This window comes from Hesperophylax consimilis, chromosome 10 (genome assembly GCF_061612785.1).
Source record: "Hesperophylax consimilis isolate HC1 chromosome 10, BYU_Hcon_1.0, whole genome shotgun sequence".
Taxonomy (NCBI): domain Eukaryota; kingdom Metazoa; phylum Arthropoda; class Insecta; order Trichoptera; family Limnephilidae; genus Hesperophylax; species Hesperophylax consimilis.
In genome coordinates this window covers 20877960-20894767 of record NC_142845.1, presented here as the reverse complement: position 1 = coordinate 20894767, position 16808 = coordinate 20877960, and the positions used below count along the sequence as shown (strand labels likewise).

General features: G+C 31.6%; 1 protein-coding gene and 1 pseudogene across 1 annotated transcript in view; both read left to right on the top strand.

Moving 5' to 3' along the window:
• Camta (Calmodulin-binding transcription activator) overlaps positions 1-16808 on the top strand; it is a 547021-nt gene that overhangs the window by 8263 nt on the left and 521950 nt on the right. The gene's annotated exons all lie outside the window — the stretch shown is intronic.
• Positions 5909-8647, top strand: LOC149420443 (nucleotide sugar transporter SLC35B4 pseudogene; annotated as a pseudogene).

The window sequence follows — 16808 nt, the reverse complement described above, 5'->3', positions numbered from 1 at the left end:
AAAAATCGAATGTCAGAAAAAAATAAGAAAAAGTTTTCGGCTACAACAATATCAATAATGCCATTTTATTTTAATATAAACCATCTATTACTCCCAAAATTCACGAGCCACCACTGATTGTGACCTCATTTGGCAGTGCAATAAGATCCTTTACCTTGGACCCAGAGGTCTTAAACTCAAATCTCGTCGAGGAAAAATTAAAAACATCTTAGTATAGTTTTTCCCTGTTCATATTTTGGACCACTGTTCCTGACTGAAATATGGTTATATATTTATATTTCTGAAGTATATTTCACGATTCGGAAGTGAAAGGTTTGAAGTGACTTCAGCTGTTTTGAAACCAGGTCTGAATAGCAAGGTACCCATCTACTTCACAAACCTTCACAACCTTCAAACCTCCCCAACTTTCTCCAGCGTTCTCTGGCTACGATCAAATTGGGACTCTTGAGCGATACCTATCTCCTACTTGCTACTTTACACCTATCAACAATCCCCTATTGGGTATGTCATAGCACCACTGACGGTTTGAATTCACACAAAAGAATATCCAAACTACGAGTATATTTTTAACAAACGGGATTGCTACCGGTAATTAGTTTAAGTATTATGACTATATTTATCACTAAATGTCACTGGTTTTGCATTTTGTCAGCTGTGCAGTATTTATTGCCAGCCATTGTAATACCCCAGTACGTACCTACTCAATACTCAGTACTCATCCATTATACACGATTTACTAGGCAATGATAATAATAATGGTAAATTATTATAGCTACTCGTATGTATGCAATTGTGCTAGCTGCAGTGGGATGACGTCACGCTGTTAAATGCAGTGATCGGATTAAATATTTTCACCAACCGAAATACACATTTTTAATTTCTTAGGAAATTTTTAGGTTCATCCATCAATTTTTCCTTGAAAAAATCTAACTTTTGTTCATGTTTCGATAGCTCTTGAAATTGTAATCTATGGGTCGCGAGTTTTGTTTGATGATGAAATAAATGGAAGATGTATAAAGGAACGAAAATAATATTGCATGGAGGATGCCACCAGAATATCGAAAAGGTCTATCTTGAGCATCCTCTTTGTTCCTTCAGATGCACAAAAAACTCCACGGCTAATTGCTTCACTTTGCGCGCCACGCGGATTCGAACTTGTTATTTGTTGCGCGGTGCCATCGCGGTACTACCCGAGCATTCTTTCTTCTTCTGCCGACAAAAGGATCGGACAGGTGTTAGAGGTAGGTACGGATTAAACTAATAATAGTCGGCTTTGCCGGAACAGCTCATTTTGTTTCTCTATATAGAACTTGAATTTATTGTTTATTCTAATGAACATAAATAACTTTGTATATACCGATATTTAATCAAAATAATCGACATGTTTCGCAACCAATGATTTCTTCGACAGGATAGACGTACAATCAGAATTTAAAAAATTTAAGAATAGACAAACAAGCTGAGACAAGTACTGAATCCCTTTGAATAAATATATTATAATGAGCGATAATTCATTTATTGTTATTATAAAAGAGCAATTAAACGAAATAAAAAAATACATGGTTATTGCATTTGCATATTTCCATATCAAAAACATTTATAAATGAACACAATAGAATCCAGGAGTAGCAAAGATGTCTAAATAACAAACAAAAAAATAGGGATTCATGTGAAAATAAATAGGCTTTAAAAAATGGTATAGTAATATTTAATTGACTCATAACACCTTTTCTGATTTCTGCAATTTCAAAGTTATCTAATTGCAAACCTATTGCTTTTGTAGGTATTTTTTAACCCTTTATTTATATCAAACGAATGATTGGTTTCAAAAATGTGATTCGCAAAAACAGAATAATAATTAATATTCAAACGCTTTACTAGTATTAAAATTTCTTAGGTCACACCTATTTAAAAGTAACAATCGTTAGAAATTAATTTATGGACCCCTGATTTGTTTAAAATATCATCATTAATTAATAAATATATATTTTTCTTACAATGAAAAGCTGGTTGGATTTGAAGTATGGTCCAATTTCGGAGGCGGGTTGGGGTACCGCCGCCCCGGGAACTATTTATTGGATTACCAACACCTCTGCCATAGGTCACCCCAAGTGAATCGCTACGTTTGGTGACTTAGCAGGGATGCCCGGGTTCATCGGTGAGGTGTGTTCAGGATGCACCTACCCACTAGCTGCGTGGCATGCCTGAGTGGGAGAGGATGGTTCGGGGAGACCCTTTGACCTCTCCAAATGGTCTCTCGACCCATCACCTTGCGCTGTAGTGGGAGGGATATATACATATGTCCGTCACTCCTGGACACACTGACCCCTAGGTTCCTACCCAACCCTGGCACCTTTAACTTTCCCAGAACTTCTTAAAAAAGACCCTCCCACACAGCATCCCAAAAATGACATAGGCCCGGAAATTATTTTCCTCAGGGCCTCCTGTGTGAGTTTAAAGTAAGAAAAAAAACTATAAATTATATTATTTTAATTGTTTTTTGGTTTTTTCATAAATCAATACAGAAATAAGTTATTTTTTACTTGCTTCATTTATTCGAAACTGGTAACCAGAGGAAACATCTCAGTGACACAACAAAAAAAGTTACAAAACAACATAATAATGTAATTAGTTAGTTTAGCTTAAGTTAGGTTAGATTCGTTTTTTTCCATCACCTTTCGTGACTTTCATTCATTTTTCAATAGTGTTTCAGTATTGTCATGGAAGCCATGAAAGTTTTCCATCGTGAATTTAATTATTTTCCTTCGTCCTCATCAACCATCTTGGAGTCCAACTTTTAACATAAGCATACGTTGAATATAACGTCCGTTGTTTATCCTATTATTGGCTTTTCAAAGCTATCTGCAGTCTTCATTCTTTTGGTCGCTAGCCCGTCTTATTAACGAGTGTTTTTCTTTCAATTAGTAAAAAAAATTAGTTTTTTTTTTTTTTTTAATTGCTGTTTTACCTTTATTATTTCTTCCTTTTGTTGTTTTTCTCAACCGAGAAAGTCATTCTAACCTAAATTCTAATCTAATTCGACATGTCAGCCATTAATCGTGCCGCTTTCATAAAATTTTTATGTGTATTTTATCTTTTACTAGATGACGTAAACCCAGCGTTGCTGGGGGTTATCCTTAGGATATAGACATATACCACCCAGTACTTTTTCTTTAGGCCCTTTTAAGATTCCGCAGTACATTATTATGATCTCTCTCGTAAGGTTTAGCCAGCGTTAGCAACGTAAAGGCTCAAAAAATTGTTTTACGACTTGATTACAAAACATCGACTTTTATGTACTTTCTATAAATATAACATCCATGTATTACATACATTAACCTTCCGGAAAAAAATCTCTAAATAATAGTGAAAACCCTATCAAAATCCGTTGTGTGGTTTAGAAGAACTAAGGACACAAACAGACAAACGGATAGCGACTTTATTTTATACTATTTATTAAATCTTTTATTTGTAGTTATGTACAACCTGACAACATTATGTAGTCTTAAAATATGGTGTCTTGTCTTATTTTTAACGTAATAGGGATTTTTAAAAACATGCACCTTTATTGAAATTACGTTTCGAGCTAAATGCAATAGACATTGACCTAGAACTTCCAGACAGAAATAGCTTTGCAAATTTCTTGATGCGAGAAATATCTAGATCAAGGGTGGCCAACCCTAGGCCCGCATATTTATTTATTTTATTTATTTATTTATTTAACGCCCAGAGGGCTTTTACATGGTTGGTAGTATAATTTTAATTTGACAAATACTTTGAAACATAAAAAAATAAGAATAAAATTACATTTGATAAAAGCTATGCAACAAGTCATACAAACACAAGAAACAAAAACAGAAAATTACAGCTATTTGTAGGTTTACATGATGTGTTTAGGAGTATTGTTGAAATAAATGTTTTAAATGATCCACAAAATTTGCTGAGTTGGTATTGAATATGTCAACATCACCCAAGTAATGATTTCCCATGGTATAAAGTCGTTGTATCGGAGAGTGGGCAATATAGTTACGCTTATGTGTGCTGCTGTAGAATATTGTATTTTGTCGTGTTGTTACTGTGGGTGTATGTATGTTTATAAGATATTGAGCATATGCACATATTTTTTTCTTTTAGTGTACATACAACCACCAAAAAAACATTCCAATGTTCGTAGAACGTATCATATCTCGTATATAGAAGTATCTCATTACATTGATTCAACTATCAGTATTGCGGTTCTTGCGAGTACTGCGAGTCTTTCAAGTCTTGGACGTCTTTTGCGTCCCGTTTACGCAATAGGTACTCACCAGCCGCAAGACGCTGATAAGAGTGTTCCTTTAACCGAAATACGAATTATCCGCAAAGCAAATGCACCAGAGGACATGACAAAAATACGGGGAATTCGTTAGCTACCCCCCTTCCCATGGATTTTTGAAAAAATATTGTGCGGAATCATAGATCGGTAGGAAATCTCATTTCTAAAATCTGGTCCGGCTACTGAAAAGGTTGGCCACCCACGATCTGGATGTATTATAGACAGCACCCATTTTCTTTAGGTTTTAAAAAAAATGTTGAGGAAAAGTTGTAATTTTTAGTGTCAAATCGTGACCATGCAACGGCTCCACAGTATGGTAAATATAATAATCAATGAACCAATCCACGACAATATTTTATATTTATATTTGGACAGATGGTTTTTAGGTATAGGTACGTACTTTTTAAATGGTTCTCATTTTTGTTTTGTTTAACGAACTTATTACATCTATTCTGTTATAATAATAGCTGTACTCATGTTAGATGGGGGTAAATATAGACTTTTTCGTACAGTTTTATATGGTGCTTTAAAAACTTTTCAATATTTCTGTTTTGAAACGATTAATTCTTGAATATTCTGGAGATGCTTGTAGCGTGGTGGAATCGGTGAAATATATTATGTAGTCAGAATACTTAACAATTAATTTTTTTTTTGAAAGCTAAGTCATTCTTTAGGCAAAGACGTTCTTTGAATCTATCTATATAAATACAAATGTAAATGTCCGTTTGTTCAAAATCTTAAATCACAGAAAGTTCTTCACCAATTGCTTTGAAATTTTGACCCAAGGTTGCATTCGAATATGCGTGTGTTTTTATATACCTATATTATAAAGAAAGTTTATATTTTATATTATAAAACATCGCGATCTGTTGCACGTAAAAGCAACTGGCGCTATTGTTTCTCTATCTGTACAGACAGAGTGAGTCACAGCAATGCGTAGTGGGGTACAGCTAGTGGTAAATAAAGTTTTTCAAAATATTTTTTTTTTCTTCATAATCAAACAGTTTATATTTTTAGTTTCTTCATAATCCAAAAGTTTGGAATCAGCTGGTTTATGTTCAAATACTGAACGTCTCTACAGTCAGTAGTCATGATTCGATTGTACTGAAAATATCTCCAGTTAATAAGTTTATATATATTCGCATATATTTTATTCAAAGTTTAATGACTTTTACACGAGTGTGTAAAAACTATATTTCGAACTAATACCCAAGACACCGTTTCTCGCATTTCACGTACGCGTCACGACCTAGATGTGTAAAAACATGAAAATTAGTTAATAAAAAGTGATTTAGTTAAGAAATGAAAGAAACGTGGTATTTTCTAGTGCACCAAATAATGGTTGAATTGAATTGGATGGTACAATAATGGATTTGATTAGGTGCCACCTAAAACAAAGTGAGTTTTGTAAATTTATGTTGGTAAGATTTTTGATTATCTACTCGTTTGATTTTTTAAATTGATTTTTGTTGTCATTTTTAGAGACGCACCCACAGTAAAATCAAACGTGAAGAACATACATGCCGTGCAAGGAGACAAGTCTTTCAATCTGTGATTGTTCGTCCTATTGGTGGAAAAAATGCAGAAATTAAATGAAAAACAGTGAGTTACATGTATAAAATTCAAGTGATATGAACAATTCAGATTTTATGCATTGAAATAGGACAGATTTTATATGACGTTGTTTTAATCTTTTCTGTAGTTATACCTAATAAAAAGTGTTGTTATGTCAATATGGAACCAAGAGCGGTGGTTGCGTTATGCAGCGTTTTTGTTTTTTGCTGTACCAACGTTTATATTTTGGAAGTTCTGATCAGAGAAGACCCCGGCATGGGCAATTTGATAACTTTCTTTCAGTTCGTCTTTCTTAGTGTCCATGGGCTGGTGTTCACGTCCAAATTCGGAACCGTCAAACGACAAATTCCTTTGAGAAAATATGCAACACTGGTTCTACTTTTCTTTGTCAGTAGTGTCGCCAACAACTATGCATTCAACTTCCACATTCCCATGCCTTTACACATGATCTTCCGTTCTGGTTCCCTCATGGCCAATATGGCGCTGGGTGTCATCATTTTGGACAAAAAGTATGATCTCTGGAAATATGCTTCTGTCGGAATGATAACTGTTGGTATTATTGTTTGCACTGTTCAGACTGGAGCTCAAGTGAAAGAAAACTCGCAAAACTCTATGCTTACTGAAGTTGAAAACGAGGCGGCCGAATCGGAAGATTTATTCTGGTGGTTCGTTGGGATTTTGATATTGACTTCTGCGCTTTTTGTATCTGCTCGTATGGGCTTGTTTCAAGAAACACTTTACCAAAAGTACGGAAAGCATGCCTGGGAAGCTTTGTTTTACACCCATATCTTACCCTTACCTCTGTTTGCTTTTATCTTTCCGAATATTTGGAATCATTGGCTCATTAGTGGACAGAGTGAGCCCATGTTTGGAGATGGAATCTCTACAACGAGGTTTTACCTTTTGATAAATACATTGTCTCAATGTCTATGTGTTGGAAGCGTATATTTCTTGACAACCGAATGTACCTCGCTAACAGTCACTTTGACTGTAACTCTTCGCAAGTTTGTTTCTTTAGTTTTTTCAATAATATATTTCAAAAATCCTTTTACTTTTGGCCATTGGTCGGGAACTTTACTTATATTTATCGGGACTTTGATCTTTACAGAGCTCTTGCAAAAGTTTGCTGCCTTCGTTTGGCGTAGTAAAGAATACGAAAAGGTTGCTACTTCGGAAGTTATCGAAGTTACTTGTAGTTTAAATGCAGAGGTGAGATAACTTGTTTTTTTTTTGCTTTTCTAGATGTAGATTTACAGTTTTGTTTTTAATTGAGTATTTTTTTAAAGTAAGTAAACTAATTATTTTAGACAATAATCCCAATGAAATAAGAACATAATTACGTAAAACACGTAATTATTTTAATTTTAAGTTACGGATGGAAACCGCAACTTGATTACACTAATGTATATTTGTAATAAAATACTAACCTTATATATGTACCTTATATATATATGAAAAAAACATAGCATTGTTATCCGGAACAAAATGACATATATTGATTAAATACACTAGTAACTACAGCAATGTCTGTCGACGATATACATTTTATTTTGAATTTTTAATAAACGTGAGACTCGTTTTCAATCCAACAGTTGGTTTTTGATGTAAATTCCATTATTTATGTGCCATAAATAGTTTACTCTAGTTTCCACATCAATTGCTAAATGTATAATTTTCACGAAGGACATGAAAAGGGTTTTTAAAAGAATGTGCCTGTGTTCATTAGTAACGGAGTTGAGAAAACACGCTTTACAAATCATTTGTAATTAAATTGGATTAGAAGTTTGTGCGTTGGTAGTTGCAAATTAAGTTTGTATTGTAACAGACACACTTAACTTATTAACTTTCACTTGAGATAACATAGTTGATAATCATAGTAGAGACCCGGGAAAAAAGTGTACAAATCAGTCAAAATATTGAAGGTATCTGCAGTTATTGAGATCCTAATGTGAAATTTTCTAACATTGACAGCAATATGGTAATATTTAATTTCATTTGCAGTACCTATATTATGAAAAGCAGATTTGGCATTATTTAAAAAAAAAATTGTTTTAAAGTAGGGTGGTAAACTGAGAGACAACATATTTTTAGGAATTATTCCAAACCAAAAATTAAGAGCAGTTATGAAATAAAAAATAAAAATTGTGATCGGAATGGAATAGTGTAAATTATTTATTTTGTGTCAACAAATATAACTGTTAATACGAGTGTTTTTCCTCAGGAACAACAAGAAGAAAATTAATATCTCTTGTTTTTGTGAAGCAAATACCCCCTTTATTTGCGTACCGCTTGTGAAGGATATTCCTCATGTCGTTTATTTTTTCTGCTAGGTTGCAATCACAGCGACAATTAAAACCCTAAATATGATGACAGATCCCTTTTCAGTTGTTTTGCTTGGACTGATCTTTATTATTATTTTTGTGTGTTTTATGTTATTTTTGCGTGTTTTATGTTATTTTTGTGTTTTAATGTTATTTTTGTGTTTTTATGTTATCTTTATATTTATGTATAACACACTGTAAAAAAATTTAAAAAAAAATTAAACAATAATTATTCTAATAAGTTTGTTGCATACTTGCTTAATTAAATATAATTGACTCAATAATGATAACATTTGAATTCAGAGGGATTCATTTTTTACCCTTCTGAGAACGACCCAGATAGTAAGTTCTAATCGTTCTAATGTTTCTAATCTATGTACGTGTACGATTTTTACTAAATAAGTATTTTTATGAAAATCTTTCGATTTACGTTTCTTCATGTTATTGTGTATTTTGTGAGAGTGTTTATTTTCTTGAAGTGATAACACTGATTGTAATAAGTTCTTATTGTGCTTTTAAAATGTTCGTAATTTGTCAATAAATAAATAAAAATCTCAATAATTAAATTTGGTTCGTTTTATTTCAATGTTTTTTGTTGTAATCTGCTTTCAGTGAATAAGTGTAAAGGTTGATAAAATAATATAGACAAATATTGAGGGCGCTGCGATCGTTTCAAAGGTTTGATTGGTAATACCAAATGGCTCGTTTGAAAATAAATGTATGTTTAAAAACACTGTTTATTTTTGACTTGTTTGTGTTTAATAATGTAATTTTTATTTCTATTTGTGAATCAATCTAAAATTTTTATTAAAAAGGGCAACTAATTTTCATTTCTAACCAACAATCAGAAGTGGCCGATCTGTTTAACTGCACGGAAGGTAGGTACAAGAAGGCTATATTATCATATCTTTTAAATCAATATTAATTAAACCTAAGTCTACTTATACTTCTATATTATATTTGTATGCTGTGACATGCAATTATTGTGTAAGGTGTATTTATACCGTGGATATTAAATAAATAAATTATGACGTTCCACCACAAAATTACTTTCGGTTTATTAGAATATACAACCTTAAAACGTTTCTGTAAATCATCAATGGCCGGAGTAAGGCCTGGTATACGTAAGCCAATAATATATAATTTTATATTTCAAAATATATAATTTTATGCTCATACGTCTACTGAGTGCCAAAGTACTCCGCATGTTTTCAGTGAAAATAAATGTGTTATGTAACACAACTTCGTATTTTGGCAGCCTTGGCAAGTAGGTATTTAATCCGTCATGCTCGGCGTATCAGATACTGAAGAGTAGGTAGGTACCATCCTATCACAAATAACAACAAATACAGAATATATAACATTGAGTATAAGATTTAATAACAGTGAGTCGAAGTTAAAAAAAAATCAATCCAAATTAGCATTTGCTTGTAGATGGAATAGGAATGTACACTAAATATTCTTAACGGTTGCCATACTAATGGGGTAAGTGTATAAGTATGTTAGTAATATATTATAGTGAATGTGGTATATTTAGTGAAGGTAGCCAAAATAATTAAATTAAACTAAATAAATAAATATATTGATAAATAATAATAAACTGATTATTTGTATGATTAATACGAGTGGAAAATTAGAGGTAGAAAATTTTTGTTCTATTTAGAAATGTCTTTAACATATTTATTGACGTAGTTAAAAATATTTTAATAATTTCTTATTTCTTTCAGTAATTTATAAAAAAACACATTTTCTCGGAGACTATAATGGCGTTTTGAAAAAGACGCGTTTAGTTTAGAGCAGAGGTCCCCAAACTTTTTTTTCCTGTAGACCATGTGGCGATTTTTTCTGTTTTGTGGAGACCTTAAAACTGAAAAATAGGTAGATTTATATACACATTCATCATCTTAAATATGTTTTTGAAACTGACACATTGGTAGTTTACTTAAGAGTGGAATATTTTTAAATAAAAAAATATTTGTTGTTTTATGGTTAAAAGTAAAGAACAAAATACAAATATTGTAATACTGTAATGTTAAATACACAACAAAAACTTTTAATGGGACGAGCCTAATTTGATATAAAAATTAAAAATTTAATCAACAAAAAATACTGTACAATGTTGTTCTTTGAAAACTAGTCCATAGGATATTTATTGTTATCAAGTTTAATTTGTAGAACTCCATTTGAATTTTAATTTTTTTATATTTTTATGCTTCCGATTTTGTTGTCCGGGTTAAATCTTCTCCATAGGAAAAACTAAACCCTTCCACTCACTTTTTCACAAATGATCAGCTAGTCAATCAACACTATGCAAGTGCATTATATAAGTAAAATAAATACAAAACAATACAAGAACAACAACACGTCAACTCACCAGAGATCAAATGGGGAAAAAAAAATCACCGACTCCAGATATTTTCATATCAGATTTCGGCTCGGTAGAACTTCTAACAGGGCCTATAAATCCTACTGATCCCTCAACATAAATATTTAAAAAATCTTTCATTATCCTACATGTATTCAAAATGACCGACTTTTGCATCTTTATATATAAATTTTTTGATAGATCTAATACGTCTAAATTTTTAATGAGAGAGCTAGGTATATAATGCCACTAGCCGAAATAACGAACGGTAATATTTTTATAGTCTGAGAATGCCAAATTCTTTTAATCTTATTTCATAAATCTGTGTATTTTCTTATTTTTTCATTAACAGATTTTTGAATATTACAGGAATTTGGAATAGCGACATCAATTATATAAGTTATTTTTTTAATTTTGTCATGTAAAACTATATCGGGTCTATTATGTCTAAACGTTCGGTCTGTTAGTATAGTTTTATCATAATATATTTTATAAAATTCGTTTTCTAAAAATGAATTTGGTTCGTATTCATAATATGGTATTATATTACGGCAGTCAATCAAGTTATGTTTAATTACCAAACTTTGGTGAATTATTTTTAAAACTTGATTGTGCCTAAATGTATACTCGGACGGTGCTAATATAGAACATCCCGATATAATATGTTCTATAGTTTCCGGAAAAGCCAAACATTTTCTACATAAATCATCAATTTGATTTGTATCTTTGATTATATGCTTCCTATAATTTTTAGTATTAATGACTCTATCCCGAATGGAAAGCATAAATCCTTCTATTTCTGCGCTCAACTCTTCAATACTCAACCATTTGTTAGACGAAAATTTGTCAACATACGTTTGGTTGAGATAATTGAAGTGTTTTGCGTGTAAAATTTTATTTGACTAGGAATCTAATAATTCCTGGTTGGGATTTATAAAAATGTTGGCATTCTCATCTTATAAATTTAAAAGTGTAATATTTCTATCTGCCTTGCAAATTATTTTGTGCATTTCTGAGCTATGAGTTTTCCTATGGAAAAAAAGTTCTTAGCATTTCTACCTGATTATGTTTCAAAGAAGTTATTTTGACTATACCTCTACCTCCTAAATTTCTAGATAAATTAATTCGCTCTATAGCTGAATTTCGATGATGGCAATTAAACTTTGTTAGCGTAGTTCTAATTAATCTTTCTAAGTTATCTAAATCTGTATTGGACCATTTAATTATGCCAAATGAGTACGTTAATAGAGGTATTGCCCAAGTATTTATTGCTTTTACTAAATTTTTAGCAGATAGATTGCATTTTAAAATTTTCCTGATCCTAGTTTGAAATTTAATCCTAATATCATTTTTAATACTAGTATGGTCTAATCTATTTGATTGTGGGTATCCTAAATACTTATAAACCTCATCCCTTTTCATACTAGTAATTTGGAAATTTCTAAATATACTCTCGTCCCCATCTACAATTTTGCCTTTCTCTATATGGATCGTTCTACATTTATCTAAACCTAAAGTCATTTTGATATCATCTGAAAAGTTTTTAACTACCTCGATCATTTTCTCTAAATTTTGTTCAGAATTCGAAAAAAGTTTTATATCATCCATAAATAATAAATGCGAAATTATACTACTCTCCCTTGTATTACCCTTAACTTTTATTCCAATCTTGCTTTTAATTAACATTTTAGATAGAGGATTCAATGCTAAGCAAAACCAAAGAGGACTCAATGAGTCTCCTTGAAAAATCCCTCTTTTAATTGAAATGCCCGGTATTACTATTTTCTTACCTTTTAAATTGATAAGTAAATTGGTATTCCAAAAGGACATAATATTTTCCAAAAAGCTAATAATAATGGGGTTAATTTTATATATATTTAATACTTTGATCAGCCACGAGTGCGGGACACTATCGAAAGCCTTTTGGTAGTCTATTTAGCAAGTATGTAAATTACGTATTATTATTTTTTTTTATAAATCTAATAATTATTATTATTAGATTTATAAAAACAGTTTATTTTTAAACAAGTTCTGCAGTGTAATTATTATAACGCGTGACAGCTGTTTCGCCCTCTGAAGGCAGACAGTTTGATAATGCCTTCAGAGGGCGAAACATCTGTCACGCGTAATAATAATTATACAGCAGAACTTGTTTAAAAATAAATTGTTTTTTATAAATCTAATAATAATATTATTGAATACATAAGAAATAAAAAATAGTCAATAGGAAACCACATAAAGGTGACATTCCTAAAAATGTGGTTTGTAGGTTTTTACAAAACACGGTTTGATATAATAATTAGGAAATGTATAATTATATCTATTATAAGAAAGTATTAAGTACAGGGTTTTCCAATAAGTGGTGTTATTTTGAATAGCCCGCTATTTCAGTAGATGTTACTTTTGAAGCTGTCATTTTTTGACATTTGACAAGTGGAAACTACGCCATTAATAAAAATGGAACGATACACGCTTTAACAACGCATTAAAATTATTAAAATTCACTTGAGTGAATCAAATGCAAATCATCTTGAGTGATGAAGCCCATTTCCACCTCGGTGGCTTCGTCAACAAGCAAAATTGTCGCATCTGGGGCTCGGAAAACCCAAGAGTTATTGTTGAAAAGCCTCTCTATCCTCAACGTGTGACTGTTTGGTGCGGTTTGTGGTCCGGCGGAGTCATTGGATCTTAATTTTTCGAAAATGAGGCTGGAGCAACAGTTACGGTGAATGGATTGCGCTATCGAGAGATGGTTAATGATTTTTTATGGCCGGAATTGGATGGTATTGATCTGGACAACGATTACTTTCAACAAGATGGCGCTATGTACCACACAAGCAGCGAAACCATTGATCTTTTACGATTGAATATCAAAATAACAATTCTTATTGGAAAACCCTGTACATAAGTATTATCTGTTTTAAATGAATCGTCTTTAATGAAGACATTTACGGGAAGGCAAAATTTTGATGAATGCCTGCCTAAATGGGATTCACTCTCGTGAACCTTTATTTACATCTCATACAACCCTCAATTTTTTTTCAGTGACATGGACCCCCTGCAGGTTGAAGTTGACCCCTGGGGGTCGATATATACTATTTTGGAAATTACTGGTTTAGGGTATGCAATTTGGGAGGGGGTATGGGTACCGCCGTCTTGGGAACCATTTATTGGATAATCAACACTGTAGCCTAAATGTCACCCTAAGTGATTCGCTGTGTTTGGTGACCCATCAGAGATGCCCGGGTTAATAGGAAAATTAAGTTTTCAAATGTAGGTCATGGGGGAAATTATTTTCCTTAGGGCTTCCTATGTGCAGATAATCTAGTAAAACAATGCAAATATATACATTTAAGTCTTGTACTGTTATGAATGAGTATTTATGTTTTTCTGTTGTCATTCTATGAGCCAGATATTCACGATGCAAAACATTTGTGATAGTTTTTATAATTTTCATGTTATTTCACTGAATTTAACACGGTTTGAACGTCACTGTCGCGCCGCGCGTCACCCCAATCAACCATGTCATATGTTGTATTAATTTAATATTATGTATAGTATTTACTTGAATAACTATACTTTATAGCCTCCGTGATAATGATCCATCGCTTTTCGTTCCTACAATCCATCTATCTCAACCACTAGGTCAACCACACCTTGAAACGCTGTGTTCGTCCAAGACTTCTGGATTCTAGGTAAAAGCCGAATACCAAAAAGTAGTAAACAAACATTATGGTAAACACCGGTATTAAAGTGAGTTTTCTTGTAAACCCATTGGGTAAATGTGATTGCCCCAGGATCATTGCCTTTAAAAAACTAACATTGTCAATTTTAGATTCGATCAGAAATTTGCCTTTCGAAACACCCGTAGTAAACTTGAAAAATTACAATACTGTGAAAAATATGAACAAAAGAAATACACAATTAAAATATAGAATTATCAGTTAGTTAATTGAAATAATTTTAGTACGTACTTTATCGCTTATCTGAATTGTTCTCACAATAAATTCCAAATTTTAAAATGACACTTAAATTCAAAACAAATTTTAGTTCTAGAGTTCATTATACTTGAGTTATAGACAAAAAACTGCTAATTAGGAACACTTATTCGTGATCCGGTTAAAAACGGGATTGCAGGCCCTTAACGAATGAATTGATAGGTTTCCTAACAAACTTTTAGTAAAATACGAATGTATCACGATGTCGAAATAAGTGTTCATAAAATTTTTATTATTTTCACATTTCGTTATTATATAGGTATATACTATCCAGGCATGTGTAGGTGCATGAACACACATTCCGATATATTAGAAATTTACTAAAAGTTTATCAGGAAACGGCCTGCAATACCATTTTTAACCGGATTACCAATAATTTTGAAGAGATTTTTAAAAAACTAGCAATACTCATTTTTTCCGTGTTCACGGAGAAAATGAGTATTATTGATTTAATAAAATCCTGTTAAAAATTGATGGCAAACATTTCCTATTCAGGATATATTGGAACACGTGTTCATGCAGCTGCGTTTATCTTAAAAATATAATGACGAAATGCAAAAATATTACATTTTACACGTGTTCGGACATCCCCACAACACATTCGTGTTTGACTGATAGTTTGTTAAGAAACCTGTCAATTAATTCGTCAAAGGCCTGCAGTCCTGTATTCAACTGGAATACAAATAATTTGAACAGATTTTTAATTAAATAGCAATATTTTACATGAGTAAGTTTTCTACGTGCAGAATTACATATTTATATATTTATTACTGCTTGGTAGATTTAAAATAAAAAGCTCATAATACTGTATATAAAGATCAGAAATAGGTAAAACATTAACTTAATTAAAAAAATTTATTATAAGTGTAGTAAAAATTTTATTTCTATGACAATTTTTTTGATCTAATAAATGAATAAACATAATATTATTTCTCAGTTTTTACCTACATTGTTAATGAGATTTTTTTTACTCTGAAGAATTTAATTTAATCATTCCGAAATCAGTGTTTTTTTTTTTCTTATTTTTTTTACGGACCCCTTCTGACTTGGAGTGGGTTTCGGGCAGAATAAAGAAAGGAAAACGATGAATAAACTAAGTAGATTTGATTTTTCTTCATCATGTTGGCTTCTTTTTATAGAATTTATTTTTCTTTTCTTCTGTACAGAATGAAACTAATTTAGTGCATCATTCCACACAAATAATTTGTGAACTGAATTAATTTAAAAAAAGGTTTAAAAACCTGGTATTTAAATTATTTTTTATCTGATCAACTTTTCTTTAACTTTTGAAGATTATACAAATCAATGTAATATATCATTGAAGAAGAAGATACTAATAATAAATATAAACGAAACATGGAACAGAAACACAGAAAATAAAAAGATTACAGTCAAAACGAGGAATCGAACCCAGGATCCCTTATCTTGTCGGGACAGCGTCTTAACCACTCGATCATTGATACCAGGTTATTAAAGTCATATTTGTCGACCTTACATTTCAAAATCAGAATTAACAACCAGAATTCTCACATAACATACGAATACCCGCGATGAATCCTATTTTAGAACATAGGATACACAGTATTACCCAGGACCAAAATTGTATGATATTATTCCGGTCGTAATTATAACACAGAATAAACATTATAATTTTCCAAAACTAGATTAAGACAACAGAAAGAGATTTCACAAAAAACACACAGAAAAAAAAAAATAATAAACCATAGAAGAATAAGGCGTTACAATAATATTGTAGATATTATGTAGATCTCAGAATAGGTATAATACCTTGTGAGAGTTATATGAATAACAAACACAAATAATTAATAAATATTTTTTTAATTATTCAATAAAAAAATTAGTATTTTTTTTATTCGGTGGTATATCCGCTCCTTATGGCTCTTCGGAGACACATAGTTATATTATATTAAGCTATTACCTTGCAATTTTTACAGCGCCCATGGTGTGATTTTTCGCCAAAAGCACGCTATACAAATTATTTTTCAGATTTTATTATTATGTAGATAGGAGTATAGTTTTTTTTCCAGAAGCCTACATCTATGTCTATTTTGTTATTTATCCTTTCCCATTCTGCAAACACCTTCAGGGACACGGTATAAATTCGTATACATATTTGTGCATCGGATTTCCTTCCATTCAAGGGGCCTACAAATATAGGTATATCGACTTTTGTTATACGGCCGTATATCCTCTCTACATATGATACTGGGAAG